General features: G+C 46.0%; 1 protein-coding gene across 1 annotated transcript in view; it reads right to left on the bottom strand.

Annotated features, from left to right (window-relative positions):
• The window catches only part of stk3 (serine/threonine kinase 3 (STE20 homolog, yeast)), a 598,462-nt gene that overhangs the window by 318,732 nt on the left and 256,632 nt on the right, over positions 1 to 23,098 (bottom strand). The window lies entirely within an intron of this gene.

Here is a 23,098-nt window from a genome sequence, read left to right as displayed (position 1 = left end):
ATGGGCGGAGTGCACGGATCTGCCATTTTGGAAATCGGGAACTGTCAGCTAAAGCAGCACCTCTGTATTTCTGAGGTGAACAGTGATTTTACAGTGCAATTTAGGGTGAAAAATGTATTTTTGGTACTGAGTAACTTATTAAGAGAGAAGGCATTTTAGTTATATATTTTAAACTATTGTGGAGATTTAAAAAGAATGAGGCCTGTACTATCTCCGCCTCTATTGCTGACAACCTGTCGAATGGAGGAACCAGATGTGAGAAGGTTTATTGAGCAGAGTTATAAGGGTAATGGTAATGGAGTTGAATAACAGCTTTAACAAAACTTTTCAACTACACACACACACACACACCTTAAGATAAATAACATCATCCGTGTGACACGGAACCTACATTTACATGGGACATGGTACATGGGGGTGCATAAATAAAATCATTACTTACTCTTGCTACCCTCACCAGGTCGTTGCACCTCTTACTGCACCTTTCCCCGGTGCATACTTTTGGAGTACACAGCCTCCCCGATCTCGCCCCATATCCTATTGTACTCCTTTGCGGGGGTGGCGGGGGGAGCTTTCCATGACTACCCTTCGTTAGATCGGAGTACCTCTCTGTTATATGCTCGAGAAGGGCAGATAATTCCGTCATAAGAACATAAGAATTAGGAACAGGAATAGGCCATCTAGCCCCTCGAGCCTGCTCCGTCATTCAACAAGATCATGGCTGATCTGGCCGTGGACTCAGCTCCACTTACCCGCCACTCCCCGTAACCCTTAATTCCCTCAATTCCCTTATTGGTTAAAAATCTATCTATCTGTGACTTGAATACATTCAATGAGCTAGCATCAATTGCTTCCCTGGGCAGAGAATTCCACAGATTCACAACCCTCTGGGAGAAGAAATTCCTTCTCAACTCGGTTTTAAATTGGCTCCCCCGTATTTTGAGGCTGTGCCCCCTAGTTCTAGTCTCCCCGACCAGTGGAAACAACCTCTCTGCCTCTAACTTGTCTATCCCTTTCATTATTTTTAATGTTTCGATAAGATCACCCCTCATCCTTCTGAACTCCAACTAGTAAAGACCCAGTCTACTCAATCTATCATCATAAGGTAACCCCCTCATCTCCGGAGTCAGCCTAGTGAATCATCTCTGCACCCACTTCAAGGCTAGTATATCCTTCCTTAAGTAAGGTGACCAAAACTGCACGCAGTACTCCAGGTGCGGCCTCACCAATAGCCTATACAGTTGCAGCAGGACCTCCCTGCTTTTGTACTCCATCCCTCTCACAATGAAGGCCAACATTCCATTTGCCTTCCTGATTACCTGCTGCACCTGCAAACTAACTTTTTGGGATTCATGCACAAGGACCCCCAGGTCCCTCAGCACTGCAGCATGTTGTAATTTCTCCCATTCAAATAATATTCCCTTTTACTGTTTTTTTTCCCCAAGACCTCACACTTTCCGACATTGTATTCCATCTGCCAAACCTTCGCCCATTCGCTTAACCTATCTAAATCTCTTTGCAGCCTCTCTGTGTCCTCCACACAACCCACTTTCCCACTAATCTTTGCGACATCTGCAAATTTTGTTACACTACACTCTGTCCCCTCTTCCAGGTCATTGATATATATTGTAAACAGTTGTGGTCCCAGCATCGATCCCTGTGGTACATCACTACCTACCGATTTCCAACCCGAAAAGGACCCATTTATCCCGACTCTCTGCTTTCTGTTAGCCAGCCAATTCTCTATCCATGCTAATACATTTCCTCTGACTCCGCGTACCTTTATCTTCTGTGGCACCTTATCGAAAGCCTTTTGGAAATCTAAATACACCACATCCATCGGTACACCTCTATCCACCATGCTCGTTATATCCTTAAAGAATTCCAGTAAATTAGTTAAACATGATTTCCCCTTCATGAATCCATGTTGTGTCTGCTTGATTGCACTATTCCTATCTAGATGTCCCGCTATTTCTTCCTTAATGATAGCTTCAAGCATTTTCCCTACTACAGATGTTAAACTAACCGGCCTATAGTTACCTGCCTTTTGTCTGCCACCTTTTTTAAACAGAGGCATTACATTAGCTGCTTTCCAATCCGCTGGTACCTCCCCAGAGTCCAGAGAATTTTGGTAGATTATAACGAATGCATCTGCTACAACTTCCGCCATCTCTTTTAATACCCTGGGATACATTTCATCAGGACCAGGGGACTTGTCTACCTTGAGTCCCATTAGCCTGTCCAGCACTACCTCCCCAGTGATAGTGATTGTCTCAAGGTCCTCCCTTCCCACATTCCTGTGACCAGCAATTTTTGGCATGGTTTTTGTGTCTTCCACTGTGAAGACCGAAGCAAAATAATTATTTAAGGTCTCAGCCATTTCCACATTTCCCATTATTAAATCCCCCTTCTTATCTTCTAAGGGACCAACATTTACTTTAGTCACTCTTTTCCATTTTATATATCTGTAAAAGCTTTTACTATCCGTTTTTATGTTTTGCGCAAGTTTACCTTCGTAATCTATCTTTCCTTTCTTTATTGCTTTCTTAGTCATTCTTTGCTGTTGTTTAAAATTTTCCCAATCTTCTAGTTTCCCACTAACCTTGTCCACCTTATACGCATTGGTTTTTAATTTGATACTCTCCTTTATTTCCTTGGTTATCCACGGCTGGTTATCTTTTCTCTTCCCGCCCTACTTTTTCACTGGAATATATTTTTGTTGAGCACTATGAAAGAGCTCCTTAAAAGTCCTCCACTGTTCCTCAATTGTGCCACAGTTTAGTCTGCGTTTCCAGTCTACTTTAGCCAACTCTGCCCTCATCCCACTGTAGTCCCCCTTGTTTAAGCATAGTACACTCGTTTGAGACACTACTTCCTCACCCTCAATCTGTATTACAAATTCAACCATACTGTGATCACTCATTCCGAGAGGATCTTTTACTAGGAGATCGTTTATTATTCCTGTCTCATTACACAGGACCAGATCCAAGATAGCTTCCTCCCTTGTAGGTTCTGTTACATACTGTTCAAAGAAACAATCCCGTATGCATTCTATGAATTCCTCCTCCAGGCTACCCCGTGCGATTTGAGTTGACCAATCGATATGTAGGTTAAAATCCCCCATGACTACTACCGTTCCTTTTTCACATGCCTCCATTATTCCCTTGATTATTGCCCGCCCCACCGTGAAATTATTATTTGGGGGCCTATAAAGTACGCCCACCAGTGACTTTTTCCCCTTACTATCTCTAATCTCCACCCACAATGATTCAACATTTTGTTCATTAGATCCAATATCATCTCTCACAACTGCCCTGATATCATCCTTTATGAACAGAGCTACCCCACCTCTTTTCCCTTCTTGTCTATCTTTACGAATCGTCAGATACCCCTGTATGTTTAATTCCCAGTCTTGGCCACCCTGCAACCACGTTTCTGTAATGGCCACCAAATCATACCCATTTGGAATGATTTGTGCCGTCAACTCATTTACTTTATTTCGAATGCTGCGTGCATTTAGGTAGAGTGTATTAATACTAGTTTTTAAACCATGATTTTTAGTTTTGACCCCTCCTGCAGCCCCTATATATTCAGTGGCCCTTTTTGTTTTTTGCCTTGGGTTTCTCTGCCCTCCACTTTTACTCATCTCCTTTCTGTCTTTTGCTTTTGTCTCCTTTTTGTTTCCCTCTGTCTCCCTGCATTGGTTCCCATCCCCCTGCCATATTAGTTGAACTCCTCCCCAACAGCACTAGCACTGCCGTCTCGTTGAAGGCAGGCGCTGTCAACCTCCCATCCTTTTCGATGTTCCTGTGCTTTTATTTTTTTTTATATTTCCATAACATTTCTGTTATGATTTTTGCTTTGCAAAATATCTCTTCTTATTCTTCAAACTGTAGAAATATTGCTTTGGAATATTTTTTTAAAACTCTGCACTGTGTTTTTCAAGTAACTGCCCGTCGACTAGCTTATTGTTCCTCCTCACTCTCTCTCCCTCCTTCCTCTTCAAGTCACTGCGCATATGCGGGTGACCCTTGACCCCTGAAATCGCAGGTAAGACACTTCTGTATAAAAAAAAACGGGGGAAAAAAAATCGCGCATGCGCAGTTCAGTGCCACACCGTTCACTGAAGAGAACGTCAATCTGGATCGACTACTAAGTTACATACTGCTCACTGCCGACCGCTGGCATACTGCCTAAAAAATTTGACCAAGTTTATCCTCTTCAGTCTTGGCGGTATGCCGCCGATTTGAAACGACGTACCACCTGCATACCTTATGGGCGGACCTTATGCATTGACCAATTTCGACCCCCTATTATTTGAGCCAGTTAACAGTTTATTTTAATTATTCCCCAGCAGCAAACACAGCATCAATAATAAGCGATTTATTTTACTAGCATGCATTATTTTGCTTCAGAAGGGACTTTGAGACGAATGAGTATCAGTCAGGTGAGGCAGTTGTCTTTCATTGCTGAATTCACAATGCAATAATGTGGAATTGATGATCTTTGGACTTTTCCTCCTTCCCAGGCTTGCACTCAGCTTATGGGGGATTATTTTACAAATTTGCACTCTCAGTGTCGACCTTCACTCACCAGGAATGTATATCAGGAAGTTGGGTGCACCTACTTAGGATTTTCTCTATGTTAGCATTATGTGCAAGCAGGCAAAATCGCCTCACAGAAGGAGACTGTAAATGTCTTTGAGGGAGGGGACACCAAACAAAATGATGTGATCCCTTGCAGGTAGAGGTGCGTTGCCTAACCGAACAATACAGATGGGAATACAGAATCTGGTTTGGGGAAGCCTCCCAATATTCTTTTAAGCACCAGTGCTGTTTCAACAATAGCCTCGTGATAAAAGTAATAGAAACATTGGCCCCAAGTTTCCACACGCGGCAAAACAGGCACCCCTCCGAGCTGGGCACCCATTTTTCACATCGACGTCTGCTTGGCGCGGCGCCCAGGGGGCGGAGCCTACCACTCGCGCCGATTTTGTACGTAGGAGGGGGCGGGTACCATTTAAATGAGTTTTCTTCGTGCCGGCAACCCTGCGCATGCGCGTTGGAGCGTTGGCGCACGCGCAGTTTGAATGAAACATTGGCACTCGGCAATTTTTGTAGTTCTTTGTAGCTGTTCAATTTTTAACATTTTTTAATAAAACCACATTGCCCTTCCATGATCAGCACTGAGGCTTCTTGCAGCTTTCTCCCCCTGCCGTCGGTCGGGCCCGTCGGGAACGGCTGCCTCAACTTCTGAGGCTTCCTGCAGCCTTCTCCCTGCCTCCCCCCCGCTGCCGTCGGTCGGGCCCTCACTGCCTCCCCGCCCCTGCCGTCGGGAACGGCTGCCTGAACTTCTGAGGCTTCCTGCAGCCTTCTCACTGCCTCCCCCCCGCTGCCGTCGGTCGGGCCCGTCGGGAACGGCTGCCTGACAGGCCTGCCTGAAGCACTTTCACACAGGTAGGAACATGGTTTATTTAATCTTTTCTTTGCTTATAAATGTTTATTCAGGTTGGATTTATTTGTATAATATTTGTATAAGTATAACTAAGGATTTACTGTAGAATGTAATGACTTCCCTTCCACCCCCCCCCCCCCCAACCTCGTTCCGGATGCCTAATTTGTAAGCTGCGCCTGATTTTTTAATGTGTAGACAAGGATTTTTCAAGCCTACAAAAATCTTCACTTGCTCCATTCTAAGTTAGTTTGGAGTATGTTTTCACTGTGGAAACTTTCAAATCAGGCGTCAGTGGCCAGACACGCCCCCTTTTGAAAAAAAAATTCTGTTCCAAAGTGAAACTGTTCTACCTGACTAGAACTGCAGAAAACTTAAATGTGGAGAATTCCGATTTCTAAGATACTCCGTTCTCCACCAGTTGCTCCTAAAAATCAGGAGCAAATCATGTGGAAACTTGGGGCCATAGAAACATAGAAAATTGGTGCAGGAGCAGGCCATCCGGCCCTTCGAGCCTGCACCACCATTCAATAAGATCATGGCTGATTATTCCTTCAGTACCCCGTTCCTGCTTTCTCTCCATACCCCTTGATCCCTTTAGCCACAAGGGCCATATCTAACTCCCTCTTGAATATATCTAACAAACTGGCATCAACAACTCTCTGCGGTAGGGAATTTCATAGATTAACAACTCTCTCAGTGAAGAAGTTCCTCCTCATGGACTAAGAACACAGAGATTATGAGCTTAAATCTCACCAAGTTGTAAACTTCGATCGCACCAGAGAAATGACTGCCATTTTAAAAATCCAACGTCCTTCAGGGAAGGGAACCTACCACCCTACCCAATCTGGCTAACACATGATTCCAGTCCAGCAGTATGTAGTTGAATTCTAATGCACTTCGAGATGGCCTAGTAAGATTGAGGGGTGAAATAATGGAAGGATCTATTATCAACAACCAAGTATTTGGATCAGGACAAGACTCATGCAATGCTAGCCCAGTGGACACTGCAAAGTCCTCTTCTCTAACATCTGGACAGTGGTGCCCAAGCTGTATCACAGAATAATCAAGCAACAGCCTCGTCATACTCACAGAATTCTACCTTTCAATCAACATCATAGACTCCTCCAAAACCATCCCTAGGCATGTCTTTTTCCATCTGAAGAATAGATCCATTAGAGGCAGGGGCACAATATTATACTGTCGGGTAAGTGGAGTACCAATATGTCGAGGAACCAACTTGAGAGCTGGCCATCCTAGACGAGTTGTTGTGCAATGAGAGAGGATTACTTAGCAATCTTGTTGTGCAAGGCCCCTTGAGGAAGAGTGACCATAATATGATCAATTCTTCATTAAGATGGAGAGTGACACAGTTAATTCAGAGACTAGGGTCCTGAACTTAAGGAAAGGTAACTTCGATGGTATGAGACGTGAATTGGCTAGGATAGACTGCCAAATGATACTTAAAGGGTTGACGGTGGATCGGCAATGGCAGACATTTAAAGATCACATGGATGAACGTCAACAATTCTACGTCCCTGTCTCGTGTAAAAATAAAACGGGGAAGGTGGCTCAACTGTGGCTAACAAGGGAAATTCGGGATAGTGTTAAATCCAAGGAAGAGGCATATAAATTGGCCAGAAAAAGCAGCAAACCCGAGGACTGGGAGAACTTTAGAATTCAGCAGAGGAGGACAAAGGGTTAATTAGGAGGGGGAAAATAGAGTATGAGAGGAAGCTTGCTGGGAACATAAAAACTGACTGCAAAAGCTTCTATAGATATGTGGAGAGAAAAAGATTAGTAAAGACAAATGTCGGTCCCTTGCAGTCAGAATCAGGTGAATTTTAATGGGGAACAAAGAAATGGCAGACCAATTGAACAAATACTTTGGTTCTGTCGTCACTAAGGAAGACATCAAATAGCCTTTCGGAAATACTAGGGAACCGAGGGTCGAGCGAGAAGGAGGAACTGAAGGAAATCCTTATTAGTCAGGAAATTGTGTTAGGGAAATTGATGGGATTGAAGGCCAATAAATCTCCAGGGCCTGATAGTCTGCATCACAGAGTACTTAAGGAAGAAGCCCTAGAAATAGTGGATGCATTGGTTGTCATTTTCCAACATTCTATAGACTCTGGATCAGTTCCTATGGATTGGAGGGTAGCTAATGTAAACCCACTTTTTAAAAAAGGAGGGAGCGAGAAAACAGGGAATTATAGACCCGTTAGCCTGACATCGGTAGTGGGGAAAGTGTTGGAATCAATTATTAAAGATGTAACCACAGCACATTTGGTTGGATCGGTCCAAGTCAGCATGGATTTATGAAATGGAAATCATGCTTGACAAATTTTCTAGAATTTTTTGAAGATGTAACTAGTAGAGTGGATAAGGGAGAACCAGTGGGTGTGGTTTATTTGGACGTTCAAAAGGCTTTTGACAAGGTCCCACACAAGAGATTAGCGTGCAAAATTAAAGCACATGGTATTGGGGGTAATGTATTGACGTGGATAGAGAAATGGGTGGCAGACAGGAAGCAAAGAGTAGGAATAAATGGATCCTTTTCAGAATGGCAGGCAGTGACTCGTGGGGACCCACAAGGTTAGTGATGGGACCCCAGCTATCTACAATGTACATTAATGATTTGGATGAAGGAATTGAATGTAATATTTCCAAGTTTTCAGATGACACCAAGCTGGGTGGCAGTGTGAGCTGTGAGGAGGATGCTAAGAGGCTGCAGGGTGACTTGGACAGGTTAGGTGAGTGGGCAAATGCATGGCAGATGCAGTATAATGTGGATAAATGTGAGGTTATCCACTTTGGTGGCAAAAACAGGAAGACAGAATATTATCTGAATGGTGACAAATTAGGAAAAGGAAATGGGCAAAGAGACCTGGGTATCATGATACATCAGTCATTGAAAGTTGGCATGCAGGTACAGCAGGCGGTGAAGGCGGCAAATAGCATGTTGGCCTTCATAGCGATAGGATTTGAGTATAGGAGCACGGAGGTCTTATTGCAGTTGTAGAGGGCCTTGGTGAGGCCACACCTTGAATATTGTGTGCAGTTTTGGTCTCCTAATCTGAGGAAGGACATTCTTGCTATTGAGGGAGTACGGCGAAGGTTCACCAGACTGATTCCCGGGATGGCAGGATTGAAATATTAAGAAAGACTGGATCGACTAGGCTTATATTCACTGGAATTTAGAAGAATGAGAGGGGATCTCATAGAAACATATAAAATTCTGATTGGACAGGTTAGATTCAGGAAGAATATTCCCGATGTTGGGGAAGGCCAGAACCAGGGGTCACAGTCTAAAGATAGGGGTAAGCTATTTAGGACCGAGATGAGGAGAAACTTCTTCAACCCGAGAATTGTGAACCTGTGGAATTCTCTACTACAGAAAGTTGAAGTCAGATCGTTAGATATTCAAAAGGGAATTAGATGTGGCCCTTACAGCTAAAGGGATCACGGGGTATGGAGAGAAAGCAGGAATGGGGAACTGAAGTTTCATGATCAGCCATGATGATATTGAATGGTGGTGCAGGCTCGAAGGGCCGAATGACCTACTCCTGCACCTATTTTCTATGATTCTATGTTTTTGCCACAGTACTAAAAAAGATCCTCATAATAGTCAAAAATTGCATCCTTATGTGACAATGATGATGGTAAACTAACCCTCCTCATCCGTCTCGACCTGTCTGCAGCCTTTGGCACGGTTTGTGTTCCTAACACAGATGAGACTGCACAAAGAGAGGTTAAAGTAACAGTGACCCCAGTTTTTATTAAGACACCCCAGAGTGAGGAACAGGCCTTTAGGGGCCGGCTTATATACAGTGCTCCCAAGAGATGCTGGGATCCCTTGGGACTTCAGGGGATGCACTCCCTGGTTGCGGAACATGGGAGTGCATGCTTTACAGATACACAACATCACTCCCCCGCAAAGTCAAAGTGAAAACTATTTACAAGGGAGGTGGTCGGGAGCCTTTCTTTCCCTGGTGGACCGCCTCGGTACAAATATCTGTTCTGGTGTGTTGGCTGTGCCCTCGCTGGGCTGGCATGTTGTTGGCCCTGCAGGGCTGCTGGGTGAGCCTGGCCTTGCTGGGCTGTTGGGCATGGTGGGTTCGATTTCCTGGTCCGGGGTGGTGTCGTTGATCGTTTGGGTGTGTGTTGTGGGCTTGAAAAAGGTTGTGTCTGCTGTGGGTTGTTCAGCGCAGTCTGTGAACCGCAGCCTCGTTTGGTCCAGGTGCTTTCTGCAAATTTGTCCATTGTTTAGTTTGACTACAAACTACTCCCTTCTTTAGCTTTCACTGTGCCCGCAATCCACTTGGGACCATGACAATAGTTTAGCACATACACAGGATCATTCAGATCAATTTCCTGTGACATAGTGGCGCGACCATCGTTCACATTTTGTTGCTGCCGCCTGCTCTCTACCTGATCATGCAGGTTGGGGTGAACCAGCGAGAGTCTGGTTTTAAGTGTCCTTTTCATGAGTAGCTCAGCCGGGAGCACCCTTGTGAGCGAGTGGGGTTTCGTGCAGTAGCTGAGCAGTACTTGGGACAGGCGGGTTTGGAGTGAGCCTTCTGTGACTCATTTAAGGCTCGGTTTGATTGTTTGTACTGCATGCTCTGCCTGCCCATTGGAGGCTGGTTTTAACGGGGCGGAGGTGACATGTTTGATCCCATTGCGGGTCATGAATACTTTAAATTCGGCACTGGTGAAACATGGCCCGTTGTCACTGACCAGTATGTCAGGCAGGCCGTGGGTGGCAAACATGGCCCTCAGGCTTTCAATGGTGGCGGTGGCGGTGCTTCCTGACATTATTTCACATTCAATCCATTTTGAAAAAGCATCCACCACGACCAGGAACAATTTACCGAGAAACGGGCCCGCATAGTCGACATGGATCCTCGACCATGGTCTGGAGGGTCAGGACCACAAACGTAGTGGTGCCTCTCTGGGCGCGTTGCTCAACTGAGCACATACTCTACATTGCCGTTCACAGGACTCTAAGTCAGAGTCGATACCCGGCCACCACACGTCGGTTCTGGCTATCACTTTCATCATTACTATACCCGGGTGTGTGCTGTGGAGATCAGAGATGAACGTCTCCCTGCCCTTTTTGGGTAGCACTGTGCGGTTACCCCACAACAGGCAGTCTGCCTGAATGGACAACTCGTCCTTTCGCTGCTGGAACGGCTTGATTAGCTCTTGCATTTCAACGGGGATGCTGGCCCAGCTCCCATGCAGTACACAGTTTTTTTTACTAGGGACAGCAGAGGATCTTGGCTGGTCCAAGTCCTAATCTGGTGGGCCGTGACAGGTGATTTATCATTTTCAAACGCTTCCATGACCATCAACAAGTCTGCGGGCTGCGTCACCATCAACAAGTTTGCAGGCTGCGCCATTTTCACCCCCGCGGTGGGCAATGGTAGCCGACTGAGAGCATCCGCACAGTTCTCGGTGCCTGGCCTGTGGCAGAGGTAATAGTTATACGCTGATAGCGCGAGTGCCCACCTTTGTATGCAGGCTGAGGCATTAGTATTTATCCCCTTGTTTTCAGCCAACAGGGATATCCGGGGCTTGTGATCGGTTTCCAGCTCAAATTTGAGGCCAAACAGGTACTGATGCATTTTCTTTACCCCGAGGACACACATGCTAATGCCTCTTTCTCAATCATGCTGTAGGCCCTCTCGGCCTTAGTCAAGCTCCTGGAGGCATAGGCGACAGGTTGCAATTTCCCCGCAACGTTAGCTTGTTGTAATACACACCCGACTCCGTACGACGACGCATCACATGCTAGCACAAGTCTTTTACACGGGTTATACTATACAAGCAGCTTGTTGGAGCATAAAATGTTTCTGGCTTTCTCAAAAGCAATTATTTGGTTTTTTTCCCATACCCAGTTCTCACCTTTACGCAATAACACATGTAGGGGCTCGAAGAGGGTGCTTAACCCCAGTAGGAAGTTACTAAAATAGCTGAGGAGTCCCAGGAACGACCACAGCTCCGTGACGTTCTGTGGCCTGGGCATGTTCTTGATAGCCTCTGTCTTGGCGTCTGTGGGCCAAATGCCACCCGCCACGATCTTTCTCCCCAAAAACTCCACTTCTGTTGCCAAGATGACGCATTTCGACCTCTTCAGCCACAGCCCTACACGATCCAGTCACTGGAGGACCTCCTCCAGGTTTTGTAGGTGCTCGACGGTGTCCCGACCCGTGGCCAATATGACGTCCTGAAAAACCACCATGCGTGCTACCGACTTGAGTAGGCTCTCCATGTTTCTCTGGAAGATCGCTGCAGCCGACCGAATTCCAAACGGGCATCTGTTGCAGATGAACAGTCCCTTGTGCGTGTTGATGCAGGTGAGGCCCTTCGAAGACTCTTCCAGCTCCTGCGTCATGTAGGCCGAAGTCAGGTCAAGCTTGGTGAACGTCTTGCCTCCTGCCAGCGTCGCAAATACGTCGTCTGCCTTCGGTAGCGGGTATTGGTCCTGTAGCGAGAAATGATTAATAGTTACTTTATAATCGCCGCAAATCCTGACCGTGCCATCACTTTTGAGTACTGGAACAATCGGGCTGGCCCACTCGCTGAATTCCATTGGGGAGATGATGCCCTCGTGTTGCAGCCTGTCCAGCTCGATTTCCACTCTCTCCCCCATCATGTGAGGTACCGCTCGCACCTTGTGGTGAATGGGTCGTGCCTCTGGGATCAAGTGGATCCGCACCTTCGCCCCGGAAAAGTTTCCAATCCCTGGCTCAAAAAGGGAAGGAAATTTGTTAAGAACCTGGGTACATGAGGTCTCATCGACATGTGATAGCGCTCAGATGTCATCCTAGTTCCAGCGGATTTTGCCCAGCCAGCTCCTTCCAAGCAGTGTGGGGCCATTGCCCGGGACAATCCAGAGTGGCAGTTCGTGCACCGTGCCCTGGTAGGTGACCTTGACCATGCCGCTGCCCAGGACAGTGATAAGCTCTTTGGTGTCCGTTCTCAGTTTCATGTGGATGGGGCTCAGGGCTGGTCTCTCAAATATCTTTTTACTCATGATGGATTGTCTAGCGCCAGTGTCCAGTTCTATGGCTACGGGTTAGCCATTCAATTTTACATTTAACATTATAGGTGGACATTTCGTCGAAAATGTGTGCACCCCTTGTACTTCAGCATCTGCCTCCTCTTTGAGGCTCGAAATTACTTTGATCCACCATGGACCAATCTTCCTCTGCCACGTGGTGGTTAGCAGGTTTTTGCAGAGCTTGCAGCTCGTCTGCAAGCTCGTTGGAGGTGCCCCATTGTTCCACAGCTCTTGCAAACATACCCTTTGAAGCAGCATGAATAGGCTGAATGGAAGCCTCCACAACGCCAACAAGGTGTGAATTGCCTTGTATTCATCCTTTGTTGCGGACTCTGAGTCATCTGGATCACCTGAGGCCTGCTGGCAGTTGCAGACTCGTGGCTTCTGCCCTGTACATTTCTGCTCGCAAACACAGTTCCAGTTAATTTATGAACATTGCTAGCACTTGTGTGCTAAGAGATTTGTTTGGTGTTATCACTGGTCGACATAAACGCCTGTGCTATCGCAATGGCCTTACTGAGGGTCGGTGTCTCTACAGTCAAAAGTTTTCGTAAGATGGTCTCGTGGCCAATGCCCAGTACAAAAAAGTCTCTGAGCATTTGCTCCAGGTAGCCATCAAACTCACATTGTCCTGCAAGTCGCCTTAGCTCGGCGACGTAGCTCGCCACTTCCTGACCTTCAGATCGCTGGCATGTGTAGAACCGATACCTCGTCATCAGCACACTCTCCCTCGGGTTAAGATGCTCCCGAACCAGTGTACACAGCTGCTCATATGACTTTTCTGTGGGTTTCACCAGAGCCAGAATATTCTTCATGAGGCGGTAGGTCGGTGCCCCACAGATTGTGAGGAGGACCGTTCCCTTTTTTGCAGCGCTTCCTTCTCCTTCCAGCTCAAAGTACTGGTCTAGCCGTTCGACATAGGCTTCCAAGTCCTCGCCCTCCGAGAACTTCTCCAGGATGCCCACAGTTTGCTGCATCTTTGCGTTGGATTCGTATACTCGTCGCCAGTTATTGTGTTCCTAACACAGATGAGACTGCACACAGGGAAGTTAAAGTAACAGTGACCTCAGTCTTTATTAAGACACTGCAGAGTGAGGAACAGGCCTTAGGGGCCGGCTTATATACAGTGCTCCCAAGGGATGCTGGGATCCCTTGGGACTTCAGGGGATGCACTCCCTAGTGGCGGAACATGGGAGTGTATGCTTTACAGATACAAACAGACCACACCATGCTCCTCTAACATTCTCCTCCATTATCCAGCTTAATGGGATTGCTCTAAACTGGTTCCATTCATATCTATCCAGTCGTGGTCAGAAAACCTCCTGCAATGGCTTCTCCTGCAACATTATATCTGGAGATCTATCTTTGGTTCCCTCATTTTCTCATCTGCAAGCTGCCCCTCTGCAACATCGTCCCAAAAAAAACCATTACCGGCCACATGTTTGCTCACGATATCCTGCTCAACTTCACCACCACCTCTCTCATCCCCTCTACTGCCTATGATTTGTCATGCGGCTTGTATGACATCCAGTTTTGAGCAAACAGAAATTTCCTCCAATTAAACATTGGGAGGAACAACGCTACTGGGGGAAAAATTTGGTCGCGCCTCAGTTGGGGCGGTGTCCCGGGTGGAGCTGTAAATTTTGCACAGCAAATGGTTTGCGTCTGCAACTGCAAAATTCATCAGCTGGGCCCAGAGTTTAGAGTGCGCGCTAAGATAGGCTGAGCAAGGAAAAGATCCCGAGCTAAACAGCTGGCCTCGGAGTGCTATAACAGAGGCCTGGGGGTGGAGGGGCGCGGGGGGGAACCTGAAAAAAACCGACCAAAAACATTCCCAATCCATAGCTCACGCCACAGCATAAACTGCAAAAAAAGCAAATTTTTTTGAACAATCACACTGAACCGAGGTCGGCCTTACTCACCTCACTGCGGTGCTACAGATTAGAACACTTGCTGTCACAGGCGTTCCCACCAGGGCGCGCGACCGATCGGGCGGCAAACAAAACCCTGTCACAATCAGGGGCGTTGCAAACCGGCTCACCACTTCTGGACAGCACCCCATCGATATCGGCATCGAATGTCCCGGCGAGGCGCTGGAAGCTGTCCGCCCGGGCATAGGTGCTTTCTGCCGCCATTGCCGCCCCTCCAGGGCGCTCAGATGGGTGGCAGAAGACCAAAAGTCCAGCCCTTTGTCTTCAGCCATCACCACAAACTCTGGTCCCTGGCCACAGATTCCATTACCCTGTTACTAAATATTTCTTTAGTATACCAGTCAGCCTGTAGCGAGTGCACAATAAATGAATAAACCGTATTTGGTAATTGTATTTAAAGACTGGACTCTAGGTCTCCATCAGAACTCACTTCAATCTTTGAAAGTAGGAAAACATTACATCAGACCCTGTTTTAAGTAGCAAGAAAATGTATTTAACAAAATAATGATCAAGTGATGTAATATGGTTATAAATTTACATCAGAATGTCTTTTATTTAAGTTGATTTGTGTTTTGATTCCTAATATTCTAAGTTTGTTTTTTCCTGCTACATCTGCTCTCTATATGGTCATCTCGAGAGCATAGGACTAGCTGCTGTGTTACCATTGAAGCATAGCTTTATTTTATTTTCTGTACTTGTCCCAAGATGGACAGACTAGTATGATCTTTTCTGAAAGATTGTCAATCAACGTCTGCTTTTGACTCCTGGAAAACCCGAAAAAGAAACACCGAAAATCTGAACAGGCCATATTGAACAAGTGTTTAATCCAACCTACCTCTCTACAGAGGTTCGAGACTTTGGCTGGAATGTTAATCAGGAGGCTGATTGAGAACAGGGTGGTGCTCGGAAGCATTTCCGCAGGTCCTGACGAATTAACAGCAGGGTATGATTTGCATTTGAAACCTCTGCTTCTCACTCTCAGCCTGCCAGATGGCTGTGGGAGGGTAGGCCTGCGACACTAGGTCGCAGAGAAGAGGAAGGGATCAGGTTAGGCGGGGGCCAGTGGCAGAGAACATCAGAGGCCAGAGGGGTGGTCGGGGACCGGAGACAGAAGACATTGGGGGCCGGATGGTGGGGAAAGACAGAGAACATCACCGGCCTGGAGAATGATCGAGGGGAGGAAGGGGGAAAAGAATGGGGTCGGCCTTTAGGAATTACAGGAAGGTGATCGGAGGCCCGGGAACAGAATCGGAGGCCTCGTTGTGTGGCGGGAGGGGAGGTGTCTCAGTTTGCAGGGTGGGGTTCGGCAGGGATGCTGGATCCAGGAGGTACAATAAATGCACTTACCTCCTGGATCCAGCAGTCCTCACTTTCCATTAGCTGTTGGGTTTCACCGAGGCCTGTGAAATCCACCTTGCCACAGTAAAATTTAAAATGCAGGTTAAATCTGAGGCACGCCAGCCTCATTATAATATTTTAAATGCGGGACCCACCTCCTGGAGTGGGTTGGCAGCCTGCCCCCGGTCCCACCACTGTTATAACCGGAAGTGGCGGGTAGGAGGTGGGTTCTGGTCAGGATTCAAATTTTTAACACTAACTTCCCTCCCGATCCCAACCCACCCGTTTTTTTTTAGGTTAAAATTCCAGCGCCCACCTCGTTCCAAATTTTGTTGATAAGAAGTCGGGCACAAGGAGCTAAGATGTTAGCTGAAGAAAATGAACTTGTGAAAAGGCACAAATCCTCGAGCTTTATAATATTATAGAATGAAGTCATCATATGCAGTATTATTTATATTAGCATAAAAGATTATTTTTCCTGCGCATGTGGCTTTTCTGGAATTTATCAAGCTAGGCTGTACATCTCTAGGGTATGGAGGATTTAGAATGAAAAGAAATGTTCAATTCAATTTAATAGACTTTCCTAGCAGCCATCTTTTGATTTGCCTCAGCATTACATAAACTATTTTTCAAGATTAGCACTTAAATTGGAAGCTTAAACTACTTGGAAGCACTGATTGCTAATCATAGGGTAAGTGTTAAACCACTAGCGCAGAAATAAATCATACTTTAGCTATTTAATCATGGCTTTGGATAGACTGCCAAAGGTCGATATGGAAAAATTAATGTGGGAGCATGCTGTTCAACATTTCACCTTTCAGAGAGGAAATAATTGCACCCATCACTGTTTTTAATTACACCCCATTGAATGCTGAAAACTGATTTGTCAATTGCCAGTCAAGTACAGCTGGACTAATTTGTTGATGATGCCATAATGGTGATAGGATGACTTCTTGAAATGAATCGGTTGGAGGAAAGATTGTGGAAACAGTAGGGTATTTGTTTAAAATTAGGAAATAAATTCTTGTAAATACAGTAGGGCCCAGTATAATGCTGTCCAACATGTAATGACATCTGATGCAACACACATGGTTTATGACTCCTTTGCGAACAGCAAATCTCTCCTTTTAATATGCGTCCTCACTAAAAGATGATTCTCATAATACTATAATCTTAGTTAACAAAAAAATCATTTCATCAAAATTTGAAATTTTGCACGGGCAAGATTGCGGGATTTATTAGTCCTCAAAACTCTTGCGCCTGATAGCAGGCGCATAGCCTACTTTTACAGGCTTAAGAGTTTTAAAACATATCAAAAACATGATTAAAATAAAATTTTAAAAAACATCAGGTAATGTTATTTCAAACCCTAACCCTAACTTTTTTTTTTAAATTGGCAATTTTTTTCTTTAAAAAACATTTATAACAACTTTAATTTCTATTAGTGTATTTATGTGAGGTGTTTTTTAAATGTTTTATGAATGAGAAAATACTTACCTGTGACTGGGTGTCCAGGCGCACGTAACTCCTGCGGACATCCCAATGTGAACGTGCTGCGACGCGCAGTCACGAGAGGCCTCCGGACCGGGATCTCGAGCAGGCCTAGCAGCTTAAGGTAAGTGCACATTTTATGTCCATTATTTGGTGCTTTGCCCGCGGGAAGACCTCGAGAGGCATTTCTGCCCCATTATTTCTATCTGACAAGATTTTTATATTTCATGTATCTGATTCTTAAATGTGGGACCTGCCTCCTGGGAGTGGGTTGGCTGACACCCCCCCCCCACACCCCACATTAAAACCGGAAATGGGCGGTTCGGAGGCAGGTTCTGGTCGGGACTCTGATTTTTAACACTTTAACTTCCCTCCCGACCCCAACCTACCCGTTTTTTTGAGCTAAAGTTGGATCAAAATTCCTCCCTGGGCCTGGACACCCAGTCACAGGTAAGTATTTCCTCATAGTAATAGGAGATTCGTAACTTACAAATCTCCTATTACTATGAATCAGAAAAACCCTAAAATGCACAAACACTACATAAAACATTGAACAAACACCTCATATAAATACACTAATAGAAATTAAAGTTGTTATAAATATTTTTTAAAGAAAAAAAATGCTGATTTTTTTTAAAAAGTTAGGTTTAGGGTTTGAAAAAACATTACCTGAGTGGGCAGGGTTTTAACATAAATATATTTAAAAAAATTTTATTTTAATCATGTTTTTGATATGTTTTTAAACTCTTTAGTCTGTAAAAGTAGGCTATGCGCCTGCTATCAGGCGCAAGAGTTTTCAGGATTTTTGCCAGGCAAGGCATGCGTAAATCCTGCAATCTTGCCCGTGCAAATGTCCTCGCTTGACAAATCGGAAAAGCCTGTTTTCGCACTGAAAACCGGCTTTTCCGATGTCTTTCTGGGTCCGTAGAAACTTCGTATGGGCCCGGAATGTCGGAATTTCCAGGCCAATGTCTTAACAAAATTAAAACATAATTGAAAAAAAACATTCAATCTCATGACTCAGTTGTCTATAATTAGGCAAGGAATGCATCCATCCACTATTTACCACCTACGGCCCAAACTCCCAAGGTCCCACCCCACTGCTGGCCAAGAACGGGGAAACACTCATCAAAGATACCGAGGCAGTCAGGGACCGCTGGAAGGAGCACTTTGAAGATTTCCTCAATCGAGGCTTTCTTTGTGTTCTCTGCAGCATGCTACCCGCCACCACCTCAGTGAAACCCCAACACTGCACGAGGTAGAAAAAGCCAGAAGACAGCTCAAAAACAACAAGGCTATGGGAGCGGATGGAATCCCTGCTGAAGTATGGCGGAGAGGCACTGTTGGCGACAAATTCATGAACTCATCTCTCTCATCTGGAGGGAGGAGAGCATGCCAGGAGATCTCAGAGATGCAGTGATTGTGACCATCTTTAAAAAAAGGGGACAAGTCCGACTGCGGCAACTACAGAGGAATCTCCCTATCAGCCACTGGGAAAGTCATCACTAGAGTCCTCCTCAACCGTCTTCTCCCCGTGGCCGAGGAGCTCCACCCGGAGTCACAGTGCAGATTTCGTCCCCTACGGGGCACAACGGACATGACTTTTGCAGCGCGACAGCTGCAGGAAAAATGCAGAGAACAGCGCCAGCCTTTATACACGGCCTTCTTCGACCTTACAAAGGTCTTTATCACTGTCAACCACGAGGGTCAATGGAGCGTCCTCCTCCGTTTCGGTTGCCCCCAAAAGTACGTCAACATCCTCCGCCTGCTCCATGACGACATGCAGGCCGTGATCCTTACCAACGGATCCATCACAGACCCCATCCATGTCCGGACCGGGGGTCAAGCAGGGCTACATCATCTCCCCAAACCTCTTCTCAATCTTCCTCGCTGCCATGCTCCACCTCAGTCGACAAGCTCCCGGCTGATGTGGAACTAAACAACAGAACCAGTGGGAACCTGTTCAATCTTCGCCGTCTCCAGGCCAGATTCAAGACCACCCCAACCTCTGTCGTCGAGCTACAGTACGCGGACGACGCCTGTGTCTGCACACATAGAGAGACTGAACTCCAGGACGTAGTTGACATATTTACTGAGGCATACGAAAGCATGGGTCTTACGCTAAACATCAGTAAGACAAAGGTCCTCCACCAGCTTGTCCTCGCCGCACAGCACTGCCCCCCAGTCATGAAGATCCACGGCGCGGCCCTGGACAACGTGGACCACTTCCCTTATATATAAGACATAAGAAATTGGAGCAGGAGCAGGCCATACGGCCCCTCGAGCCTGCTCCGCCATTTAATACGATCACGGCTGATCCGATCATGGACTCAGGTCCACTTCCCTGCCCGCCCTCCATAACCCGTTATTCCCTTATCGTTTAAGAAACTGTCTTGCTGTCTTAAATTTATTCAATGTCCCACCTTCCACAGCTCTCTGAGGCAGCAAATTCAACAGATCCACAGCCCTCAGAGAAGAAATTTCTCCTCATCTCAGTTTTAAATGGGCAGCCTCTTATTCTAAGATTAAGCCCTCTAGTTCTAGTCTCCCCTATCCGTGGAAACATCCTCTCTGCAACCACCTTGTAAAGCCCCTTCATAATCTTATGTTTCGATAAGATCACCTCTCATTCTTCTGAATTCCAATGAGTAGAGGCCCAACCTACTCAAGCTTTCCCCATAAGTCAACCCCCGCCCCTCCCCACCCACCCCCTCTCTGGAATCAATCTTGTGAACCTTCTCTGAACTGCCTCCAAAGCAAATATATCCGATTGTAAATATGGAAACCAAAATTGCACGCAATATTCCAGGTGTGGCCTCATCAATACCCAGTACAACTGGAGCAAGGCTTCCCTGCTTTTATACTCCATCCCCTTTGCAATAAAGGCCAAAATACCATTGGCCTTCCTGATCACTTGCTGTACCTGCATACTAACCTTTTGTGTTTCATGCACAAGTACCCCCAGTTCCTGCTGTACTGCAGCACTTTGCAATCTTGCTCCATTTAAATAATAACTTGCTCTTTGATTTTTTTCTGCCAAAGTGCATAACCTCACACTTTCCAACATTATACTCCATCTGCTAAATTTTTGCCCAATCACTTAGCCTGTCTATGTTCTTTTTCCTATGGATTGGAGGGTAGCTAATGTAACCCCATTTTTTAAAAAAGGATGGAGAGAGAAAACAGGGAATTATAGACCGGTCAGCCTGACATCGGTAGTGGGGAAAATGTTGGAATCAATTATTAAAGATATAATAGCAGCGCATTTGGAAAGCAGTGACAGGATCGGTCCAAGTCAGCATGGATTTATGAAAAGGAAATCATGCTTGACAAATTTTCTAGAATTTTTGAGGATGTAACTAGTAGAGTGGACAAGAGAGAACCAGTGGATGTGGTGTAATTGGACTTTCAAAAGGCTTTTGACAAGGTCCCACACAAGAGATTAGTGTGCAAAATTAAAGCACATGGTATTGGGGGCAATGTAATGATGTGGATAGAGAACTGGTTGGCAGACAGGAAGCAAAGAGTAGGAATAAACGGGTCCGTTTCAGAATGGCAGGCAGTGACTAGTGGGGTACCGCAAGGTTCAGTGATGGGACCCCAGCAATTTACAATATACATTAATGATTTGGATGAAGGAATTGAATGTAATATCTCCAAGTTTGCAGATGACACTAAGGTTGGTGGCAGTGTGAGCTGTGAGGAGGATGCTAAGAGGCTGCAGGGTGACTTGGATTCGTTAGGTGAGTGGGTCAATGCATGGCAGATGCAGTATAATGTGGATAAATGTGAGGTTATCCACTTTGGTGGCAAAAACAGAAAGGCAGAATATTATCTGAATGGTGACAGATTAGGAAAGGGGGAGGTGCAACGAGACCTGGGTGTCATGGTACATCAGTCATTGAAAGTTGGCATGCAGGTCCAGCAAGCGGTGAAGAAAGCAAATGATATGTTGGCCTTCATAGCAAGATGATTTGAGTATAGGAGCAGGGAGGTCTCACTGCGGTTATACAGGGCCTTGGTGAGGCCACGCCTTGAATATTGTGTACAGTTTTGGTCTCCTAATCTGAGGAAGGATATTCTTGCTATTGAGGGTGCACAGCGAAGGTTCACCAGACTGATTCCCGGGATGGCAGGACTGGCAAATGAAGAAAGACTGGATCGACTAGGCTTATATTCACTGGAATTTAGAAGAATGAGAGGGGATCTCATAGAAACATACACAATTCTGATGGGATTGGTTAGATGCAGGAAGAGTGTTCCCGATGTTGTGGAAGTCCAGAACCAGGGGTCACAGTCTAAGGATAAGGGGTAAGCCATTTAGGACCAAGATGAGGAGAAACTTCTTCACTCAGAGAGTTGTTGACCTATGGAATTCTCTACCACAGAAAGTTGTTGAAGTCAGATGTGGCCCTTACGGCTAAAGGGATCAAGGGGTATAGAGAGAAAGCAGGAATGGGGTACTGAAGTTGCATGATCAGCCATGATCATATTGAATGGTAGTGCAGGCTCAGAGAGCCAAATGGCCTACTCCTGCACCTATTTTCTATGTTTCTATGTTTTGCAATTTTTTTGTGTTCTCCTCTCACATTGCTTTACCTCCTAACTTTGTATTGTCGGCAAACTTGGCTACGTTACACTCGGTCCCTTCCTCCAAGTCATTAATATAGATTGTAAATAGTTGGGGTCCCAGCACTGATCCCTGTGGCACCCCACTGGTTACTGATTGCTAACCAGAGAATGAATCATTTATCTCTACCCTCTGTTTTCTGTTTGTTAGCCAATCCTCCATCCATGCTAATTTATTACCCCCAACCCGTGAACTTTTACCTTTTGTGTGGCACCTTGTCAAATGCCATCTGGAAGTTCAATACACCACATCCACTGGTTCCCCTTTATCCACCCTGTTCGTTACATCTTCAAAGAATTCTAGCAAATTTGTCAAACATGACTTCGCCTTCATAAATCCATGTTGACTCTGTCTGACTTATCTCAGTCTGTCTTATCTCGGGAGCCGACTATCAACAAGAGCAAGCATTGACGACAAGATCCAACACCACCTCCAGCGCCAGTGCAGCCTTCGGCCGCCTGAGGAAAAGTGTGTTTGAAGACCAGGCCCTATTACTGTCATCAAGCTCATGGTCTACAGGGCTGTAGTAATACCCGCCCTCCTGAATGGCTCAGAAACATGGACAGCAGACACCTCAAGTTTCCACAAGATGTTTCCGCAAAATCCTACAAATCCCCTGGGAGGATAGACGCACCAACGTTAGCGTCCTTGTCCAGGCCGACATCCCCAGCATTGAAGCACTGAGCACACTTGATCAGCCCCGCTGTGCAGGCCACATAGTTCGCATACCAGACACGAGACTTACAAAGTAGGCGCACTACTCTAAACTCCTTCACGGCAAACGAGCCAAAGGTGAGCAGTGGAAACATTACAAGGATACCCTCAAAGCCTCCCTGATAAAGTGCAACATCCCCACTGACACCTGGGAGTCCCTGGCCAAAGACCGCCCTAAGTGGAAGAAGTACATGCGGGAGAGCGCTGAGCTACTCGAGTCTCGTCGCCGAGAGCATGCAGAAATCAAGCGCAGGCAGCTGAAAGATCATGCGGCAAACTAGTCTCACCCACCCCTTCCCTCAACAACTATGTGTCCCACCTGTGACAGAGACTGTGGTTCTCATATTGGACTGTACAGCCACCTAAGAACTCATGTTAAGAATGGAAGCAAATCTTCCTCGATTCCGAGGGACTGCCGATGATGATGATGATGATATTTATATATTTCCCAAAAATGATCATCACAGGTCATAT

Source organism: Pristiophorus japonicus, chromosome 1, assembly GCF_044704955.1.
Source record: "Pristiophorus japonicus isolate sPriJap1 chromosome 1, sPriJap1.hap1, whole genome shotgun sequence".
In the NCBI taxonomy this organism is placed as follows: Eukaryota; Metazoa; Chordata; class Chondrichthyes; family Pristiophoridae; genus Pristiophorus; species Pristiophorus japonicus.
Note: the sequence above shows the minus strand (reverse complement) of the source record. Positions and strands in the feature narration are given on the sequence as shown.